The sequence below is a fragment of the Lissotriton vulgaris genome, chromosome 9 (assembly GCF_964263255.1).
Source record: "Lissotriton vulgaris chromosome 9, aLisVul1.2, whole genome shotgun sequence".
Taxonomy (NCBI): Eukaryota; Metazoa; Chordata; class Amphibia; order Caudata; family Salamandridae; genus Lissotriton; species Lissotriton vulgaris.
The window spans coordinates 591,088,838-591,111,462 of NC_141697.1; the positions used below are offsets into that span (position 1 = coordinate 591,088,838).

A 22,625-nucleotide genomic window follows, 5' to 3' on the forward strand; every position below is an offset into this window, starting at 1 on the left:
AAAGAGTACAGGGCTGTTGTGATTCTAATAAATACACTGTTTATTTTCATAACACTTGTGTGGTGTTCAAGGGGTATGTGATGGTATAACAGCTGGCTTAACACGCCCTCTAGAGTTTAGCCCGAAGACTGCTCGTATCCACGCTACTAGGATAGCTGGTCTAAGGTTGACTTACAACCAATCACCATAAGGGTCGTTTGGACCGATGCATAGTGATCGCTAGAATAGTGAACACTGCATATCGGGCCAACTTCTCACACTCATCAGATGCAAATAACTTTTGTCCAGTAACAACCATTCCCCTACTTACCAAAGTACTAGAAAAATGTGTTCACAATCAATTAAATCAACACATTGCTGAATTTGAATTACTAAATGACAGCCAATCAGGGTTCAGACCAAACCACAGTACAGAGACAGCAATCCTACACATAGTAGATGACGCGCTACTAGCGCTCGACCGTAATGAAACCTGTCTCCTGATCCTTCTGGACCTCTCATCGGCATTTGACACAGTAAACCATCCCAAAATACTAGAGAACCGATCACAAAGATTCCTGGTGGACAACAAGCTATTCCCACTGTCTCCAATCCAAATTGGGGTTCCATAAGGATCAACACTATCCCCGTCACTATTTAACCTATACCTAGAACCATTAACTGAAGTACTACATAGGGCAAACATTTCCTTTCACATGTATGCTGACGACACCCAGCTATATATGAAGATAGCATCGCCATAAGAAATCAACACTATGAACCAAGAACTCAAGGAAACAGTTGAATGGCTAGCTGACAATCACCTTAAGCTAAACTCACAAAAATCAGAATTCCTTCTGATCTCCCCTCCTGAAAGTTCAGCTAGATCAAATAATGGACCAAGATGATCACAGCACTAAACGGTATCCCAACGATAATGGACTCAACAAAATCACTGGGTAGCACACTGGATAAAGATCTAAACATTCAAACACACATCAACGCAATGGCAAAAAACGCTTGTTTTCATCTGAACTACCCAGTGGCGTAAAAAAACCTTAGGGGGCCCCCCTGCAAGATGCGATGAAGGGGCCCTGCTCACCTACATGCAATCTATGTCCCTCACCTTCCACCTTTGCAAGGACTTTCAGAACTGCACAACATATAGACACTTTCGGCAGAACTATTCCCAGGTTACACATATTTTCAGGCTGTGGATTGAGACTATGTTGTATTTCAAGTGAAAAAAAGGTCTACCCGCTGCACACACTACATGGCATGAACCAAACTGGGACTTAAACTGGGGAGTAGGTATGTTACTGATACAAGAAAGAGATGCATCTTAACCTCTTCCATGCTCATGACGAGCTCAGCTCGTCATAAGGCACACTGGAGCTGTGCTTATGACAAGGTGAGCTCGTCATGAAATAATGCCTTTCAAGCTTTTCCAGCACAGGATGGGAAAAGCCATAGCAGCCAAGGTGTTAAACAAATTACTATTGTTCTTAGTGTATACAATGCTGGGGCTGGCAGAGAGGAAATCAGAAGATCTAAAAATATATTTTATTTAAGTGAGGAAATGGCAGACCTGGAAGGCAAACAACTGTACACAAGAATGAAAATCAATCAATCAGAAGGCTTATGTAATGCAAATGCAAAAAACACTATGAACTGACAAGCTCAATACTTTGTTTCAGGATTTGGGGACATAGTAGGCAGTAACCTTGAGGATTTTTATTAAACCATAAACATGTGTTCGAAGATGGTGGTGCGTCTGTCTGAGGCAGCCAGTCTATCTGATAGGCATAAGTCTAAACCCTGGTTTAGTTTTGTCCATTTATCACCAAAGGGAGATGTGTAGAACAGCAGAAAGAAGGTGGAGGAAGAGAGAATTTGTGGAAGACAGAGCTTACTGTAGAAAGGACTTGCAGCCTCATCAGGAACTGGAAAAGGCAAACATATGTATTATATTACTACAATAATTGAAGCCATAACATCCTTACTGCTAGGGGGTTCAGTAAGCTAACTCATCCATCAGGCCTCTCCCTGATGGTGTTGCCTTCACAGAGTTTGGTGCCCAACTGGGGCTCTTGCCTTTCAACACAAGATTATTATAATCCAGCACAAAAATGAATATTATCTAGTCAGGAATTGATTTGCTTTCCTCACTATCTAACTGGGTGATGCACTGTTGGGCCATGAACAGCAGCATGTTGTGGTATCTATCTTCCCATGATATGGCAAGAGAATGTGGTCTAACACTAGATTAAAACACCTGTTGTGACTCCCCACCTTTAAAAAAGAAGGTCTGTCCAAGGATGACTGACAATTTTAGACCACGTTCCTATATGCCGGTATTGACCAAGTGTAGGAGGAAGTGGCACATAAAATGATCTAGCAGCATGTTTGTACGTTTTACTTACCAGAAGTTTCTGCAGTTTATCTGTTGGTTTTTAAAGAATATATGGCTGGACTTCCAACTGGACTGAACTTTAGCACTAAATATGACACCCAAGTAAGGTTTCATCTGGAGGAAGGTAGTTTCCAGGTTCTGTTCCCACATTCTTAATGGCTCACAGAGATTGCGGCCTCCTAGTGGCCACATTTAATCATGGAATGATTGCCTTCATCCAAGAGCCTGCATCAGCAACCAAACCAAGCTCAGAATTAGCTGTTGTCTGGCACATGTCAGTAAAAGGAATACAGCAAATGCCTTTAAGAAAACTCTGATCACTTGAACATGCTCAAGTATCAGTACACCTAAAAAAGAAGTTTATCTCCAACTTTCAGTGTTACACAGCATTTTGTTACAGTACAGAACTTCTCCAGCTCATCTATGCATCCTCCTGCTCACCACTGCTCCACGTTCTTCTCCTTGCCTACCCCTTGGCGTCTATTTTCTCACTCTTCCAGATTTACTACAATTTTTCAGTTCCATATTGTCCTCTTTGCCTTTTCGATGCCACTGTGCTACTTTTTAACTTGCCTACCATATTCAGCCTGGGTCAGGCAGATACCTTTATTACCAGGCATTTTCAGATCAAAATTTTAAATAGCAGTGTGTCACTCCAGGCTTATGTTTTTTTGCCATCTCTGGCTAGTCTACAGCGGGTCAACTCTACTGCAGATTACCATTTCACTCCAGAACCATTTGTTGTAGCAAGTTCGAAGACGCAATCTTGAAAGGCAGAAATTCAACTGCCATCATGCTGAGGCTTGGTGTTGCCTCTTCTTGTAAATCAGGAGGCACGCACCATTTTAGAGTGAGGGTTGTTGTATTCTATCCCCTCATGTCTAACAATAGAGAGAGAGAGCAAATAACAGATTCCTGCAGGGATGAGAGTAAGTAAAGCAACTCTCAGTGGCTGAAAAAATGAAATATCACAAAATGGAGTGGCTATTGTATCTTAGTCCCTGTTTTCTTGGCCGGAGATCCTTACAGTAACATCATGAACCAGAGTTACCGTTAAGAACCTGAGAGTCTATACTGGCCATCAACTCTCTTTAGTTCCCAAAATGAGGACAGAAATGAAAGGTTTATTCCAGACTGGCCAGAAATCTTCTTCCATTCTTGGGCTCAATGAAAGGGCTGCATATATGATGGTTATCATTTTATTTTGTATGCACTATGCCAATGTCCTTCATGTCCAGAAAACTTCTAATAAGATTTACATGTTCCAGATGGCTCAAGGCCAAGCTATGTGATTGATTTACAGAGTAAAGAAACCACATTATGTTGTTCTCCATAGAATTAAGGGTACTATGTATGGCCAGTAGAGCTATTTATTACAAAGGCGTTTTGCAGTATCTTCATTAGAAGATACTGACCCCGAAGTCATTTGAGATTTTCAGCTCCAATGAGACTTATCTCTCTGAGATACAGTAAAAGGCAGTACAGTGGAGCCTTCATTGCCATCTTCATGGTTTCTCTATGTTACATATTGCCTTTAGATAACTAGGCAACTGAGAAACTGTTAAAAACCAGCCATTTCAAGAAAATGTATACCTAAGGATAAGTTATTGCTCTACTGGGTGATGCTGTTCCTTGTGCAGTGGCGAGCACTCTACATACATACACATTCTCCATAATAGAAAACCAGAATGTTTATCTATATTTGTATTAGGACATGCTCACTTGTCTCCTTTGTGTTCTACTCCTTTGCACGTTTCCCCTTCCCGTAGCTATTCTACCCATCTGTGTCTTCACCTCATGTGGCCTCTTTGTACTCTTTCCTTCACGTCTTCCATGTCCTATGATTCTCCCCTCCTTTTCTCTGTCTTTTAACTCCCTCCTCTCCTCTGCCTTTTCTCCCATGCTTTTTTTGTCATTTCTTATCTACTAGCTTGTCTGTCTTTTCCCCCTTCCATATTACTCGTCTCTGTGTCACCTGCTTTTTTCTCTCACCTCTCCCACTCTTTATAGTGTCTCTTTATCATCACTGCTACCTTTTCCTATCAGTTGTTTCTTGATTACATATATGTCTCTTTATTACGTCTTTCACCCTTCTCCCCACTCTTGCTCAGCTATCGCTCACTCACATAATTATCATTTAATAATTTTTTTCTACCTCTTCTCCATACCTGTCTCTTTATATCATGCATGTCCCTTTATCAACTAGCTATTTTCCCCACCCCATCTACTCTCTTCCTAACTTGTCTCTGTATCACCATGCACTCTCCTATCTCCCCACTCTCTCTGCCTCTCTCTCAGTTCTTTCTCATCTGCATCTGTCTCTTGATTTACTTCGCTCTCTCTCCGCAATGTCTCTTTTTCACCTGTGTTTTCATCATGTCCACCATCACTTTTCCCCTCTTTCTCTCTCTCTACTGCCCCATTCTCACCTTTATGTCACCTAATCACCTCTTTTAGCTTGTCCCTTTCTCACCTCTCTCTCTCTAACCTGTATGCCTCTTTCTCATTTCTCTCTTTTGTGACTACTTATGCTCTCTCGAGGCTATTGCTTTCTTGGCTGTCTCTTTATAACCTTTTCATCTCTCACAATTTTTACCTCTCTGAGTAGTCTTTTACCTCTTTCCATCCCTACCAAAACCCCTGCCTCCTCCCTATCTTGGTTTGTCTCTTCTACTTTGCAGTCCTTTTTTCACTTCTCTCTTTAAATCACCCTGTCTATCTCGCTCACCTGTCTTACCCTCCCAGCCCTTCTCCCTCTCCTAAGTCCCCACATGTCCTCTAAGATGTCTCTTTCCCATATGCATCTATATCTTTATGACCTCTCTCACTCAAATCTCTCCTTCCATATCTTTCAGCTGTGTTTAAATTATCTTCCTCCGAACAACTGTCTCTCTCTTTCTCAACTGTCTTTCTTTCTTACTGTTTTAGCTCTATGACTTCTCTCCCTTTCTATCTTTAACTGTCTCTCGCGTGCCTGCTATCTCTCTCACATCTGTCTCCTCCATCCTGTTATCATCAGTTGGCCTTTATAACATGGCTGTCTCTTTACCCACCCCAATCTCACTCAATCTCTTTCCCTCTCCCAGCTATTTCTTTTCTTCTCACAGTCTCAATTGTACTTTTTTAACTGGCCTCACCTCTAATGCTCCCCATTGTGTTTCACCAGTCTATCACACACACACTTGTCTCTTCTCTGACTCTCTACCCTGTTCCTTTCTCACCTGCCACCTTCTTTATCACTTCTCCACTCTAATTCTCTAGCAGCTACTTCGCCTAATTCTGTCTCACACCTTTCTCCTCTCTCATCTGCCTTTTTCTCATTCTCTCACGTCTCCACCTCTCTCTGTAACCTGTTCTTTATTACCCCACACTAATTCTCACAGTTCTCTCTGTCTCTTTCTCCCTCTCACCTGTATCTTTTCACTGTGTATTTCTGGTTTGCGTTTCTCCTTCCCTGTGTTGTCTTTCCCCTCTCTCACCCTGGGCTCTGCAGGTGGTCCCTTCCTCACTGGCATAAAGAGACATGGAGGCACGTTTTACAGAGGGCCTTCTCTGACAACAATGATTGATTTAGCAAGTTTGTTATGTGTGACTTTCCCTGTGCTGGGAATCTCATCCCATGCAGCAGCCTTCAGTCAGGCAGCAGCTGCCGTTTTTTTACTGCAGCCTTTGCAAGAAGGCTTCGGAAGTGGATGGGGGCCCCCTTCAGAGTAAGAAAACCTGGCGGCCCCCCTGCAAAGCGGGGGCTGCGGGGGCCTGTGTTACGCCCCTGGAACTACTTAGAAAAATGAATCCACTCATAGATCCCGGAGATCTGAAAATGGCAGTAAAGGCACTGGTCATATCAAGAATTGAATATGGATGTGCAACGCTATCAGGACTCCCTAAATTATCAACAGCTCCCCTAAAAGCTTGTCTCAATGCAGCAACTAGACATAACAGTAACAAAAAAATACGACCACATCACGCCACATCTGAAAGTGCTCAACTGGCTACCATACGAGGCAAGAATAGAGCTTAAAATTGCATGCATTACACACAAGGCAATACACCACAAAACTCTACACTACCTAGCCCATAAAATTACGCCTTCTGGAGGCACTAGACCCTCAAGGGGATCTGAGGATTTTCTACTGAAACCAGAATTCTTCTATAAGAAAAAAAACGTATGATAGAGCGTTCACGGGAGCTGCATCAAGGATTTGGAATTCACTCCCACCGAATATCAGAAAAATCACATATGCCCCATGATTTAAAAAGGAAACTAAGTCCTTTCTGATGGATACATTTCTCCTACAATGAACAATGGGTTAAACATAACAATACTATAACCAGCTTGGATATAGAAGAACCCAGGAATAATCTTATCTGAATTCGAAGTACGAGACAACAATCTTGAATGTAATCTATTGATGTATACCACTACTCACTACTTTTGTTTTAGGTACGGATGAATATATGACACTGACATGTTATGAACATGAAAGAATTGGATATCTACTGATATCGATAGGTGGCTGAAATGTAAAACGCCATGACACCCATACTCAGGGTCTGATTCGCGCTATAGAAAACACTGAATAAATAAATAAATAAGTGTCTGCAGTCTTAAAAGGTTAATATAGTGACTTTGGCATACATAAATCATCGAAGCTGGAGCAGCTCCAGATCTCCAAATGCCATAGCAGTAAAGTTTGTGGCATTATCCGAGTTGTCCCTATCAGCCTCTCACATAAAGAGTCTGAACAATATCCAAGCAGACAAACTCAGCAGAGTCTTCTCATCTTCCCAAAACCTAACTTTATCTCCAATAATTTTCCTAAAGGTGTGCAGAAAGTGTATCTCCCCATTTCTGAGCTTCCTTGCCTCTCACCTGTTCTACTTCTAATATTTTTCTCTTGCAATCCAGAGAATGGCGCTGTGGGGGGATGCACTTTCAATGAGTTGGACCAAGAGGCTTCAATATGCCTTTCCTCCTATCACGTCATTCCAAACAAATATTGTAAGATTCTGATAAAGGAGGCAGAGATTATTTTGGTGGTCCCATTTTGGCTTTGGAGAACTTGGTTTCCTCTCCTGAAATCTTTAGCAGTTTATCTTCCAAGGAGTCTTTCTCTGCTTCTTTCTTATTTCTCTGTCTCTTCTTCAAGGAAGCTATTTCTGTCATGTGCAGATTGAAAGGAGAGATTTGTAGCATAAAGACCTTCCCCTTCATCTAGCTCAAGTAATCCAAAATCTAGAAGACACATCTTTGGTCATCTTTTTAAAAGTGGTGCAAGGATCATTTTATTTCTACTTTGAATTGCTCTATTTAGAAACATTTTACAATTCTTTTGCGATGGTTTTCATCCTAATCTTTCCATTTTGGCTCTTTACAGTCATTGGCTGCTATCAAGGCTTTTTGTGAACTTTGGTGGGGGCATTAAAGAATCAGTAATATTGGTCTGGAGATTGTTTTAGAGTTTTTCTTTTCCCAGATGTGTGAATGTTTTCTCCTCTTTTGGTGGAATCTACCTTTATTACATAAAGCACTCCAAACCTAGTGGACCTTTAGACATTATCTTCAGTTGATTTAAAATGTCTGACCTTTAAGATTCTGTTTCCTAAAGTAATCACATCAGTTCGTAGAATTCATTCAGTGTCTGCTTTGTTGTGTCAATCTGCCGATTTGACAATTTGTGATGATGCTACAGTTTAAAGTATGATTCAATATTCATTCCTAGAATTTTCTTCTAATTTCTGTAGATCTTCAGAGGTAATATTGCCAGCTTTTGTTCCTTCTCCGGCATCTGAGAAAGTAGCATTATGAAATACATTGGATGTGAAAAGAGGTTTGTTAAGCCAACTTGACAGAATTAAATCCTTTAGGAAATTATATGACCTATATGTGACTTTTGGGTTGCCAGGATAAGGAGAGAAAGTGTAATCTGTGATGATATGTAGATTTAATGAACTATTCTGTTACCCTACTCATCAAGAAGTTTCTCCCAGACCTCACCTAGACTGACCACACCATTGTACACTTCACCCTCATCGACGCCCAGCACTCAGTCATCAGGCTTCAGCTATCCTCTCACCACAGCTGGAGCAAGGTCACCGAAACGCAGTGGTCACAGGCGCTCACCATCTCCTAAACCGAGGCCTCAACAGACCTTGACCAAGCGATATAGAACTTCACTGCCTGGATCACTCACAGCGCCGACAGAGTCGCCCCACTGAAACCTACAAAATATAACAAGACCTCCAAACATGCTAGCTTGTACACCCCAGAACTCAGAACCACCAAGCGTAACTGCCACCAATTGGAGAAACAATGGTGCACCACTAAGAACCCCGCCCACAGAGCAGCTCACAAAATAGCCCTCAGCATCTCTCACCAGCACATCGAGGAAGCCAAGAAAGCAGCCATCACCACCTTCATCGACTCAATGGCTAACCCCTCAAAGGAACCCATCAAAATAGCCAAAGAATTCTCCAACCCAACAGCCATAGAAAACACCATCCACACCTCACAAGAACTCTGCAGTATTCTCTCAGACTATTTTCACAGCAAGATCACAAAGATCTATAACAATTTCAACCTTCAACTTGCCATCCACAACCCCAATGACCACAACCAACCAGCGAACATTAGCCAGACCATTACCATCTGGTCTCCGCTCACTGCCCTGACCACCTCAGCCATCATGTCTTTCACTTCGGACGCCTACAGACCCCTGCCCTCACTACCTTGAGTACCTCGCAATGAACCCAATCAGCACACAACTCACCAGCATCCTCAACACCTCCATCTCCACAGCAACCTTCCCGGACAGATGGAAACACCCAGACGTCAGACCCTTCCTAAAGAAAGCCTCCACCGACCCCAGGGATCTAAAAAATTATCATCTGATCTCCCTGCTCCCTTACCCAGCCAAAGTACTTGAGAAAGCCATCAACCAGCAGCTCACTGAATTCCTGAAACAAAACCACCTACTGGATGCCTCACAATCAGGATTCTGTGCCAACCACAGTACTGAGACTGCGCTGATTGCTGCCACAGGCAACATCAGAACACTCCTCTATCACAGAGAATCTGTGGCCCTGATCCTCTTTGACCTCACTGCGGCTTCGGCACCGTCTCCTACAACACCCTCATCTACAGACTCTACAACATATGCATTCAGCAAGACGCCACAAGTAGGTCGCCTCCTTACTTACAGGACACACACAGAGAATCCAACTGCCTCCCTTCACATGCGCACCCAAAGACATCATATGCGGCGTACCACAAGGATCATCCCTCAGCCCCACCCTGCTCAACTTCTAAATCACCCCCCTTGTAGACATCATCAGATCCCATGGACTCAATATAATTTCCTCCACAGATAACACCCAACTGATCCTCTTGCTGAACCCCTTCAACGCCAAAACCAACTTCTGCAATGCCATGACCAACGTAGCCAAATGTATGAGAGACAACTGCCTCCAACTCAATTCTGACAAAACTGAAGTACTGATCTTTGGGAAGAATACCTAAGCATGGGACCACAACTGGTGGCCAGCAGAAGTCGGACCCACACCCACATCTACCTAACAGGCACTCAACCTCAGCATCATCTTCAACAGCCAACTGACCATGAAACGACAAGTCAATGAAGCTGTCACCTTCTGCTTCCACCCACTTCTCATGCTCCGCAGAATCTTCAGACGGATCCCAACAAACACCAGAAAGACCGTCATTCAGGCCCTCGTCACCAACCGCCTCGACTACAGCAACACCCTCTACCCTGGTATCTCCACCCAGCTCCTCAGAAGACTCCAGACCATACAGAAAGCTGCAGCCAGGCTAGTCCTGGAATTCCCCAAACAAACCCACATTGCCTCCCACTCTGTGAAGAGATGCCAGTTCAAAATCCTAATGCACGTCTACAAAGCCCTCCATGACCACCTGCCTACAACAACCATCAACTGAACTTCCACCAACCTGCTAGACTTCTGCACTCCTCTTCACTCACCCTCGCAACCCCTGCATCCGTTGTAGCTACAGCAGTGGCTGCTTCTTCTCCTACATTGCTGCCAAGACCTGGAATGACCTTCCCTTCTAGCTTCATCCAGCCTCCTCGTTGGCAGACTTCTGAAGGAGACTCAAGATCTGGCTCTTCAACAAACACACAACACCCAGTTACACCTAAGGGTGATAGTGCTACGCTTCACAAACGCTGTTTGATAGATTGAAAGCCCTCAATGCTATTCTATAAGAGGTATGGAAGCCTCTTGGACAGAAATTCAAGGACTTCATATGGATGAAATGTGTGAAGTGTAAATGAAAATCTGCGCACACACCAATCGAAGCCTTAAAATGTTTATTAAAAAAAATACATATCTGTGACTCACAGAATCAGTTGGTCAAAGTGTTTCCGTGAACCATAAAAACAAGAGATCCCTCAAAAAACAAGACTAGACACAAATGTATAGAGTTTCGAATGCAGGATTTTATTGAGGCTTGCATCATCTTGTAAAACGAAGGGAGTATTGCAGCTGCAGAAGTTTGAGATCACGAGAAAGGGAGAGAAGACCTTCAAATGTAACCAGAACATAACGTTTTGGATGAGCAATCTTATAAACATTTTCGCTTATCAAGAGTCAAGATGTCAAAGAGTCTCTAAATTGCTACAGATGGGAACATTCGCTTAGGCACAGTTAGCACCAGGAAGAAAATGTGGCCACTGTGGTTACAGTTAGTCAAAGTATACTCAAAGTACAGCCCTCCTGACCTTTACATGTGGCCTCCTGGTGAACAGCAGCATCAGGCTGCTTTATTTGACTGAGCACTAACATTCAGAAAGCTGTTAAATGTGCAAATATGTATTTACACTTTAACTCAAATAACAAGAAGCAAAAATGTTCAGCACCATTTATCTTTAGGAACGCCTTCATTTTTAAAGACATTATTCAACAAACAGGTAAAACTATGATAAAGTCTCTTCAGAATTAAAGTGTATTTTGTTAACTTGCAGAAGTGTTCACCATGAAATGCATTGCTTGATAGTGATAGTTTTCAAACATAAACTAAAAAACATTCGGGCCTCCCCCTGCCCTGATGACAATGCCATTTGTGAACAAAGAGGCCTGTCAGTTGTCATGTACGCACTCTGGATCACTTTGGTTGTTAGTATACATGAAACAACATTATAGTTCATTAAATCAAACACAAGACAAGGCTTTTTATGGTGCACATCCTGAACTCATGTATTTCAAGGTGATCTCATGGGTGATATTGAAGAAAAAGGGGACAAACTGAAATAAAAGAATTGCCTAGGAGCACACAGTTTTGTCAAGTTGGGAAGCTGGGATTAATCCCACGGTTTCTGGTATTTAGATTGGTATCTCTTTCCAACTCTTGTTTTACACCAAAGTTAATGCTTTGTCTTTAATTCGTGGAGCTTGCGGTTTGAGCGTGGATGGCAGACAGTAGCCCCAGGAAGGTTCGACTCAATTTGGGCTTAAGGATCCAAGAGAACCTCAAGCTGAGCTACAGCCAAGCATCTGGCTCAAGTCTTCAGTGTCTCACCCATTTCTATCACATAATGCTTTTAAAGGGGCAAAGGCATTGGAAGGATATGATTTGACTATCGGCAAAAAAATTGGCGAAGCAGAAATACCAACACTACAGTACAGGAATCCTTGTTTCAAGATTCATAACTTTCTCATGGTATAATATTTCAGTGAGTCAACTATGACACTGGGTGTTCTCTGCCCCGTGGGTAAAATCAAATTATAGTTGTTTACAGACCTGTTTATTATCACATACTTACTAGCAGTGTTTAGTTTGATTTAGGTTTTTCATATCTCTGTTAAAAAAGAGCAGGAAAATATGTTCATAAAGTGATTTCCCAAAAGCATGCCATTTGACACAAGGGGAGGCCGAGGCAAAATAAATGACATGCCTTCTGGTTCTATAGTTGACATCTTACTCATTACTCAATAACTGGGTGGGTGTAGGATTTTGATGGTAAGAAGCAGCTACTACTCTTACCAAAAAAATGCCACTGTGCTGTGGAAAATGCCCAGGTTTTAAAAACAGAGTTTACAATTAGCATGTTTTGGCACAGTGATGAAGGCCAGAATAAATATCAAGTATCCTAGTGCAATGGCTAAAATATTCTCACTATCCCATGTCTATCGGGGGTGTTTGGGGGTTTGTGTTTTCCAACCTTAGTGAGTGCATACCTTGTCAGAGAGTCTTTGTCAAAGATTTTTCATAGCACTCGTTACCTTAACTGATCCTTTTCATAAGCACTCCTAAAGTTTATAGATAAGAGACTAAAGGCTTAAGGAGACCGTGAGACCTAGGATTCTGTTTCAATCCAATTCAATAATTAGGTCACTTCCTTTGAGCACTTGACTCGTCAAAGGTAGCGATAGCCTCTGGAGAATGCTTTCCCCAGGATGCGGTAGAGGGATAGTGACTCAGACACAGCATTGTCAAATCTGACTCTTCTACAGACTAGAGGCTTAAAATAGAAGGCGGGGTGGAGTGAAAACGCTCTAAAAAAAACCTCCATGACTCACAGTCCACACCATGTAGATGAGCTTCCACTTCGCCCACCTGACATCCCCTTCCCCTCCTAATCCCACCTTGCTGGCATCAATGTGACCCATGGTTACACCACAGACCATGCTTCTTGGCCCCTGGGACAGTGCTTAATTTGAGCAGGTGGTTGCCAGGGGTGACACCAGCGCTGATTTTTGGGTGCTGACACTTAATTTTTCGTATCAGATATTCACTGAGTACAAGAGAAGGAAAAACACCCAGATTGTTAAAACTGAGGAAGAAAACATCACAAAGAGAAAGCAGGAACCAGCAAGAGCAAGAAACAGATGCATGCAGGGGGTGTCTGGTAGTGGCTTAAACTCTTACTACGCAGTGGAAAGGACTTAGCCAGCCACCCCCCCCCACCTGGCCCGGTCCCTGGTTCTGATCCCAGCCAGGTTGGGGGATCCTCCCTTGACCTGATGGACCCCGTCACGGGCACCCAGACCCTCGCCAGGCCGCAGCATGGGGGCTCCCGCACCACAGGGTCAAACACAATCAGCTTTGGTATTCGGCGGGCCGATATTTAATTGCACCTGCTGCTGCCTTCTAAGCGGAGCATCGGGCACTGCACTCTTTAGGTCACAAATTAAGCCCTGCACTGGGACAATGTTTGTGAGTACCCATGAATTAGGCTAATATGCAAATTCTTTACAGCAGGTACTTGGACTTCTCACCACACATGCATTGACCATTAAAGATTGCAAAATTATTGTTGGATGTTAATTTTGGTTCTGATGTTTTGAGTTCGTTCGTCCGTTCAATATTTATCATATGTACGGCCGCTAGGCTTTGGTATACCTCATTAGTAACGTCCTGGATGAGAAAATGTTCGAGTATTGTCCTAGCTATGACACCCCACCTGCCTTTGGTCTTGACAACTGGATTTTAGTGACAGATGTTTGCTGGGAATGCCAGCTCCACTAACACACCCAGCTAGGGGTGTGCAGGGCTTACATTTACAACATCTCGAGGAGGTTTTCCTTGTCTTTCGAGGAGCAATTCACCTCATAGGTAATGTCTGGTTTGAGGACAAGTAGGACTAAGAGTAATGAAGATTACTGGTAAGTAATATGGACATTATCCAGCATGGTCGCATCAGGACGAACGAGAACAGGAGGGGCTTTCTAGGCTTTCTTGCATGGTCCTCCTCATTGCCTGTTAGGGAAAATTCCTACATATGGTGGTGATGGGGCAGAATCATTAAATATTAATGAGAGCTCTATGTTGTCAGCATTCCCATGCTCAGGCCATGTCTTTAAAAAAATGTTGCTCTCTACCCAGTGTAAAAACACGACTGTACCTTTAGCATTTTGTTATTTTTATCAAAGGCCCTTTGCATGCCGGGACTTACAGCTGTAGACTTGCCACTATGGATTTGTTACCTAACGTTCCCAGGACCGAAGGACTGCTAATTCAAAAGTCAGGACTGGCTGGACATGTCACACACGGTATTGGAGCAGCTGTGCTGTCACATGTCCGTAAATCAGTGGCGTAGCTAGCTGCTGTGCCGCCTGTGCCAGTCACTGCGTTTGCCGCCCGACCTTCGCATGAAGAGTGGGGAGGTGCTGGCGAGTCCCGCGGCGGCCGCAGGTAAGAGCGGGGGAGGCCATCATCCCCCCTTGCTACACCATTGCCGTAAATAGATACAGAAGCATAGGTGCTGGAAGTAGGGGTGCTGGGGTGCTGCAGCATCCCAAAAGTAACCATGCTGAAGTTCAGAAAGTGAATGAGGAAAATAAATGCCTTTAAATGCGATTTTTATCTTGGTACATTTGAAAAGACTGGGGTGACATGTCAGGCTCTGCCTTGTGACAAATTGCTACTTATTCTTTTAACCTGGAGACTGGTGTTTACTTCTCTTTTCGTTTTCTGATTGCAGAGTTAAAGGCGTGCCCTAAAGGCGGGCTCGTCTAGCCTCGCCCTTCGTATATGCAAATCAGGCTTGACCCTGTGCCTCATGGGAACAGTACAACCTGAACTGCCAAGCCAGGTCCTCCCTGGACCGGAAACAAGCATCCTACGACCGGTTTTGGGGTTTCACCCCTCATCAGCCAGGATAGCTTGAATCCAGTGGCACAGTGTGCCCAGGACCCATGTCTGGGTATTCCCTGCGCACTTAGGGCGAGAAAGCAAAAGACACAATTAATGGACAGAATGCAGAACAAATCAAAACAGTCAAGAGATCTGGGTTAAATCCATCATTAAAAAAAAAATATATATATATATATATATATATATATATATATATATATATATATATATATATATATATATATATATATATATATATATATATATATATATATATATATATATATATATATCCAAAAGGGTTCCTCTCATGGTAGAGGGAGGCTTTATTTATGCGAGCACAAGCATGACGCGTTTCGGCTAACTGCCTTTATCAAATGCTGACTCTCACCCCCTAACCGCAAGCAGTCCATACGAGTACCTCCAGTCGCTTCAACTCTTATTGTCCTCCTGATTAGTCGATCAGCGTCACCTGCAGATCTGTAGTTCGTGTGGTGAACCACATATCCCAGCATGCACTGCCACCGCATGCTGAGTAGGTGCAGCGTCCGACAACGGTGTACTCCGTGTTGATCAGGTTAATGCAGAAGCGCTGTGTGGGTCTGCTGCAATCCAGGCATTTAAAACAAAGTTATCCTCCCACGTCCCCGTGACGCCTCAACCACACATCTCCGCTCCTAGAAGTGGCCCGGGAAACCGCATCCAAGTGGCAGAGATCCCCATGCGAAGTCACATCCTGCTGGGCAACGGCCAGGTAACGAGGGCGGGTGTGGTGGGAAAGAGCTGTTCACTACCGTGAGTCGAAGAAAATGCCGAAGCTGTCTGGAATGCTCGATCCTCTTTGATGAGGCGGGTCTCTCCAATGCGCGCCCAGGACTTGCACGCAAAATATGACCAAAAGGGTTCCTCTCATGGTAGAAAAGAATGGAGAGACTCAAAGGGGTACTGTGGGAGGGAGGCTTTATTTATGCGAGCACAAGCATGACGCGTTTCGGCTAACTGCCTTTATCAAATGCTGACTCTCACCCCCTAACCGCACGCAGTCCATACGAGTACCTCCAGTCGCTTCAACTCTTATGTGTCATATATTTATAGTTTTATCAGCAAAACTGCATGTCAGTGTGAATTTTGTGGCCATCTCAATGGAAAATGTGTAGTATTTAAATAACAGTGTGCTATTGTGCCGTGATTTAGTAAATTGTTTTTGTTACAGTGTACTCCAAAATACACCACCGACCACATACCACACCTTTCCCATTCATCTGGTGAATGGGCTGTATTAATCCGACTGATATGGGCGGGTAAGCATCCAAGAATTGGATGGGACACTCTTACCATGCCATAAGAACGAGGAGGCTTCGGGGTTCCTGATCTTTACCTCTATCTGGTAACTCAGATCCACTTCACATACTTCTGGTATCACCCGATGCTTGCATTCAGTACCTAAGACCTGAACGATCCCAAATAAACCTGAATGCACACTCGTCACTTCTCCCTCAAGGGCTCCCACACTGCCCCAGGGAAATACCGACAGCACCCACAACATGTTGGACCTGGACCGAACTGCGTCGATATTTGCAACACAACATCTTATATTCCCCCACATACCCCTACCCGAAAATCTATGGTTACCCCCTACCACCGAAATAAGTACTAAAAGGACGCTGCATGAGCTACGACTACATACAGTGTATGATCTGTTTAAGGACTCTCAACTGTGCTTGGTCTTGGAACTGACAGCGAAAGGCGCAGCGACCTACATGGACCGATTCTTACTATATAGAGTGCATGGAGCCTTGAGGAGTGTCTTGCCTGATACTGCTACTGAACGAACAGACTTTCCCCCTCTTACCTTAGAGCCCGGACCCCCCAGCATGCCCCCCGCCCCAACCTCAGGCAATCCCACAATCAAACTAGCCAGTATTAGAGTGTGGGTAAAACGGCCCTGTTTAATACCCATCAAAACATTCATAAACATGACAAAAACATTTTAAATTGACATTTCAAAATTCTAATATTCACACTTTTAATATTTTCAAGTATTATACTGATCATAACCACCGGTTATGCAACAACTACTTACTCCAGCACCAAGGGGCCCTCTGGCTCGCATCCCGTATCTGAGAACCATGCAAGGCGCAACCCACCTGCGTCCTTGAGGGGTGAGCACCCAGCCCTCGGTCCTTGTCCTTCATTTCCGGGGGCCCACCCCTCTACCACCAAGGTGCCAAGGAGGCTTGTGTGACCTGGCGCCCTTGCCTCCCAAGCCCGTGTCCCAATTCTCCCTGCAGAGAGCTTACCGTCTCTCCCTCAGTGTGGCCTCAGGAGTATGTAAGCAGGCCTCCCGTTAACCCTGAAAATCAATGTTCTGTGGCCTCTTTTCCGCCACTAGGGTGACCAGGGCCCACAGGTCCTTTACCCTCCCAGACTGCAAACAAGTTCTGAACAAAAGACCAAATCCCTTTGATCCACACATCTGTGCCAATGTCCGACAGATACACGCCGTCGTGGTGAAACATCAGGTCTCCTGTGATCAGTCTATGTGGAATATGATACAAGCGGCACAGGCCTGAGCACAACTTGGCCAATTCACAGTTGAGGCGCCTCACCGACACGTTCAAAGCTCGAGATCTGACTCCAGCGGCCCATGACCGGCGAGGTATCATACACGACCATGCAATACGAGCATTAGGAAAAGCTCTCCCTATCCAGGCAAATTCGGTCAATAAGGCTTCCCTGATGGCCATGCATCCCAACTCCACCATGTCGTTTCCGCCTAAATGCAGGATTACCAAATCTGGGGACTGATGTCCCTCGTGCTCTCTTGTCTCCTCAATCAGCTGCAGCAACTGCCAAAATCGCAGGCCGCCCACGCCTCGCCATAGGAACGATGTCCTTTTTAACCCCGGTGGTTTAGACACTCGCTCCAGCCGTAGCCGAACTGTGGCACACCGCACGAACGAGTGCCCCAACACCCATATCACTTTTGAGGACATACTAGTAGTAGGAAGAGAAATGGAAACATCAGCATAGTCACACCAATTAATCAATTTGATGTCTTAAAGTAATTCGGGCTGCACATAGCACTTAAAACAGGTCGAAGACCAGCGCCCCACCTTCTTGACCAGCTCAGCTGGTAAGCCAGCGCCCGCTGCCAGTGTTGCTTCCCCAATTCTGAATAAGTGTGACAAATACCCGCTAGAATCCAGGCCCAGACACCCCAGCGCATGCTTAAAGACTGCCTTGAATTGGTACTGAGACAAGCATTCGCCCTGTTCATGTATGAACAGTGCCTGACCATGCCCTGATGTATGAATTGCCAAGTATGTTTCATCCTGGCTATAGGGCAAATCCCTTCCCCTGGTGTGGGTAACAGGCGGATCGTGGCCCCCTTCCCCAACGGGTCTGTCTTTGATTTTCTCAAGACTACCACCAGGCCCTTTTGGACCAAGTTTGCGTCCTGCCACTGGAGCCCCCCTGTGTGGTCCGATTTGGAGGACCCAACCAACTCCCCTAATCGAAATGCACCATAAAAGGCTAAGGTAAATGCAGCCCCAAATAGGGCGCTCTCATAATAAGAGGAGCATACAGACTGTAGTACCCTGAGAATGTCCCCCAAGGTTTTCACATCTAATGGCCTTCTACTATCTTTTTTGACCCCTTGGCCTTCTACTATCTTTTTTTACCCCTTCTAGCCTAGCCCATCCTGACAGGGCTTTCCTCACTACAAAAGCTGTGCTGGGGTCGCGCTGTCCCGCTAATTTCGCAAAGAAACCTATCGCTGTCATGTGCGCCCTAGCGTAAGAGGCCGGCCTCCCCTGATCTCTTATAGCTAGCAAAAATTTGCAGAGCGGCCCTGTGGAAAAAAGTGCCACCCGGCCTGTGTGCTTAGTAAATATCCTGTATGCTTGGAACTATTGTTGGTAATGTCTTCTAGTGCGTTCGCTCAATGAAGCTCCGACCAGCCCAGCTAAGCCGGGGCTCCAATCCTCCACAGAGATGTCGAGAACACAGTGACCTGCTCCTCTGCCTGAGGGGGATACCTTCGGAAATCCTGCAACTTGGAGCGAGACAAAGCATCAGCAGTCAGATTCTCCACACCTGGAATATGTGCAGCTTTGAAAAGCAGATTGAGCTTTAAGCAAGCCAAAACTAAATGTTTTAACAGCCTCAAAACATGTTTACAAGTAGCTCCCTGCCTATTGATAGCTTCTACCACCGCTATGTTGTCTGACCAAAGGTTACTGACTTGTACTTAAAGAATTCAGCCCAAATGTCAACTGTCACTATAATCGGAAATAGTTCCAAAAAGGCTATGTTCCTGGTCAAGCCGCTCTCATGCCAAGATGCCGGCCAATCGCCCCTGCACCATTGGGACCCCAACACTGCTCCAAACCCAATGCTACCTGCTGAGTCAGTGAGAAAGCCCAAGTCTGCGCTGGATATTGCCAGCTCAGGCCAAATTACCTTACCATTAAAGTCACTCAGGAAGCTACGCCATACCCTCAGGTCCTCCCTCACATCAGCCTGCAGTCGGACGTGATGATGCTTTTGGGTCAACCCCGCCAATGCGCGTGCAATTGACCTTGAGAAGGGGCGCCCCATTGGGATGATCCTCAGGGCAAAATTCAACTGGCCTACCAAAACCTGAAGCTGATGCAGCGTGACTTTGGGACCTGCCAGCGCAGCATCTATTGCTTGTGAGAAAGCCTGTACCCTGTCCAATGGCAACCTGCATTTGCCCACTACTGTGTCTATCTCAATGCCTAGGAAAGACATGCTAGTAGCCGGACCCACCGTCATACCGGGGGCCAATGGCACCCCCAGCTCCTCAAACATAGCTACTAGCTCACTCAAGACCTGATCACACTTACTTGATGCTGGGGGCCCATGATCATAAAGTCATCTAAGTAGTGTACTATGTCCCTGTACCCTGTTCTGAAGACAAACACCCAATGCAGCATAGAGCTGAACATCTCAAAGTATTTGCATGACACTGCGCACCCCATTGGCATACACCTGTCATAATAAAATTGGGAGTTCAGCTGAAAACCTAGCAGATGATAATCTTCGGGGTGCACCGGCAAGAGCTGGAAAGTTGACTGAGCACAGAGATGGATCTATGGCATCATTCACTGACGCCCCCTTTGGCACTGATAAGTTATGAATCATCCTGAACTCGCCTGACTCCTTTTTAGGAACCATGGCCAGAGGTGAACACACAAATCCTGGCAATGGAGGAGCAGTGAACGGGCCAGCCACCCGCCCCAGGACTCTTTCCTTATCAACCTTCTGTGACACCACCATAGGGTGCATTCGTGCTGACAATAGATTATTGCAATAATCCACTGGGGGCACCCCATGTATTGGAATGCGAAAGCCTGTGGAGAACCCTTCATACAATGTCTTGGCTGCCTTCCTGTTGGGGTACTGATTCAGCCAGAAAATAAGCCTCCCTATATCCACTGGGTAACTTACTGTTGGGGTGGTGGCTTAGACTCCCTCCCTTTCTCTTTGGACTTTTTAATACATTTAAATTCGGGATGGGTGGGGTGGCCGCAGTATGCACATGCGTGTTTAAACTTACATGCACCTGTAGGCCAGGTAGACGTCTTCCGGTTAAAAGTCCAACACGTTCCTTTTTTCTCCCCTGCGCCCCCTTGGGAAGTCCGAAAGGGCTGTTTCATGGGTGCTTTATTATTGACGCTCTCTAACCATACATTTACCTCTGTCTGGTCCCAGCCCATGTCAGGATCGTCTACCTTGGCCCATATAAAGTCCCTATCATAATCCAACCAAGCTACACCACCATACATTGTCTGTGCTTTTAAAATCTTATCTGCATAACATATCAGGGGTATTGCCAATTCTGGCTTCTTTTCCAACATTACAATGGAAAAACATTGAAACCAAACAACCAGTTAGTGATTGATTCTTCTACCCTAGGTTTCCTGTCCCTGAAGGAACCTTCTTTCCCGTCCTTATCTCTAGACTCTACTTCTCACCTCTTAGTTCTAATTAGGGAGAATATATTAACAAATTTCCCTTTCCAAATCTTCTCCTTTGTTTCTAGCGTAACATGTGCTGCCAACTTACCATGCTTGGATAACACAGAATCATGACCACCACTTGCTGCACACCCTTTATCAACTTCTTTGCCTGAGCAATCCACTGCCTTACCTGCAGTGGACCCTGTTGTCACTGGTTGCGCGGTGGCCGCTTGACCCACTGCCTGGAGGGGCGTGTTTGAATCCTTTTCCTGCGCTTTGCCCAAGAGGGCTACCTGTTTACTTAACTCTCCGAGCACACCACCTGTGCCCGCTGGTGAAGCCCAGGGTGCTAACGTCGCGCCGCCAATCGTGTTCCCTACTGCGGGTGCACCCAATTGTGCCAAAAGAGTCGCCACTGTAGCCAATATACTCAATGTGGCAGCTTGCCCTCCTTCTAATGTTGCTCCTGGTTGTTCTGTGGCGGCGGGAACTACCCCACTCTATGTTGCCGCCTGCGGGATTGGCGCTACCACTGGCACCACCCCTGGCACTACGGGGATAGGAGGATTGGGAACAGGTGTCAAGGCCTTCAAAACCCCTCTAATCACAGCCAATATTGTGCCCACATCGCCCCGTCCCTCTGCTGGAGGCACATTGACTGGCTGTGGGGACACGTCAGGAGGAGGTAGAGGGGGCAGGTTGGGCACTGGTACTGAAGGTACCATGGGTATGGGGACCACAGGTATTGGCGCTGGGAGCCCTGGAGACAATGGAAGCCCTGGTTCTGGCAAGTTTAGGGTTGGCGCTGGGGGACCACTAGACAACGGAATTACCGGCTGCAGGGGCGTAACCGAGGGAACCGGTGCCGGGAGTTGATCTGGTCCCCTGCTCCCCCTTTCTTTCTTACTCACTCTGGGCTTTTTTACTAACGGAGGAAATGCCGCCTTCGGCTGGACTATGGTTCTCGGCGGGCGAACCCCAGGTACTGACTGAGGAACCTCCTCACTATCTGACACTGGCACCTCCCCCCCATGTTCCTCTTCACTATCATCATCATCTCTGCCCAATTTAGCTAGCACCAGCTTTAATAGCTGAGCTATTTCTAATTCGCCTTCCTTTCTCTTCTGGTTGTGCTTGGGTGGCATCCTGCGCTTTCTGACCCTCTCGTGCAGCAATTTATGATGTCTGAGTCCCCCAAGCACACACAAGCGAGCAAAGCAATGCTCCCCCTACACACCGATGTAGCTCACGTGTTCCAGAGCGAACACCCGCGTTAATGGCCTGCGCTGGACACAATGGGCGAAGTAATGCAGCCTCTACGAAGCAGACTTCAACCAGAATTCCAAGATTAAAACGTCAGCCCGCAATGGACAAAGTCAACAAACCGAACTATGTAATTCGATCGCCTCCCCCGTGCACGTATAACGCTCCTGCTCCAGTTCCCACCACGCGCTATTACATGCACACAAACCACACGGACAGGGACAGCGTAACTGTCGTGGCCCGCAGCTACCGGCACAGCTACAAGTGAAACCCAGGTCTAGAGCGCTTAATTATAGTCGTGCTCACGCGCTCCTATCACGCAGCAGCCCGAAATTGCCGAAAAATTGACAGGGGGGGTGCAATAAATCCT

At 45.5% G+C, this 22,625-nt stretch overlaps 1 pseudogene; it reads right to left on the reverse strand.

Moving 5' to 3' along the window:
- Nucleotides 1–20,476: 20,476 nt before the first annotated feature.
- Nucleotides 20,477–22,137, reverse strand: LOC147691902 (uncharacterized; annotated as a pseudogene).
- Between the last annotated feature and the right edge of the window lie 488 nt (nucleotides 22,138–22,625).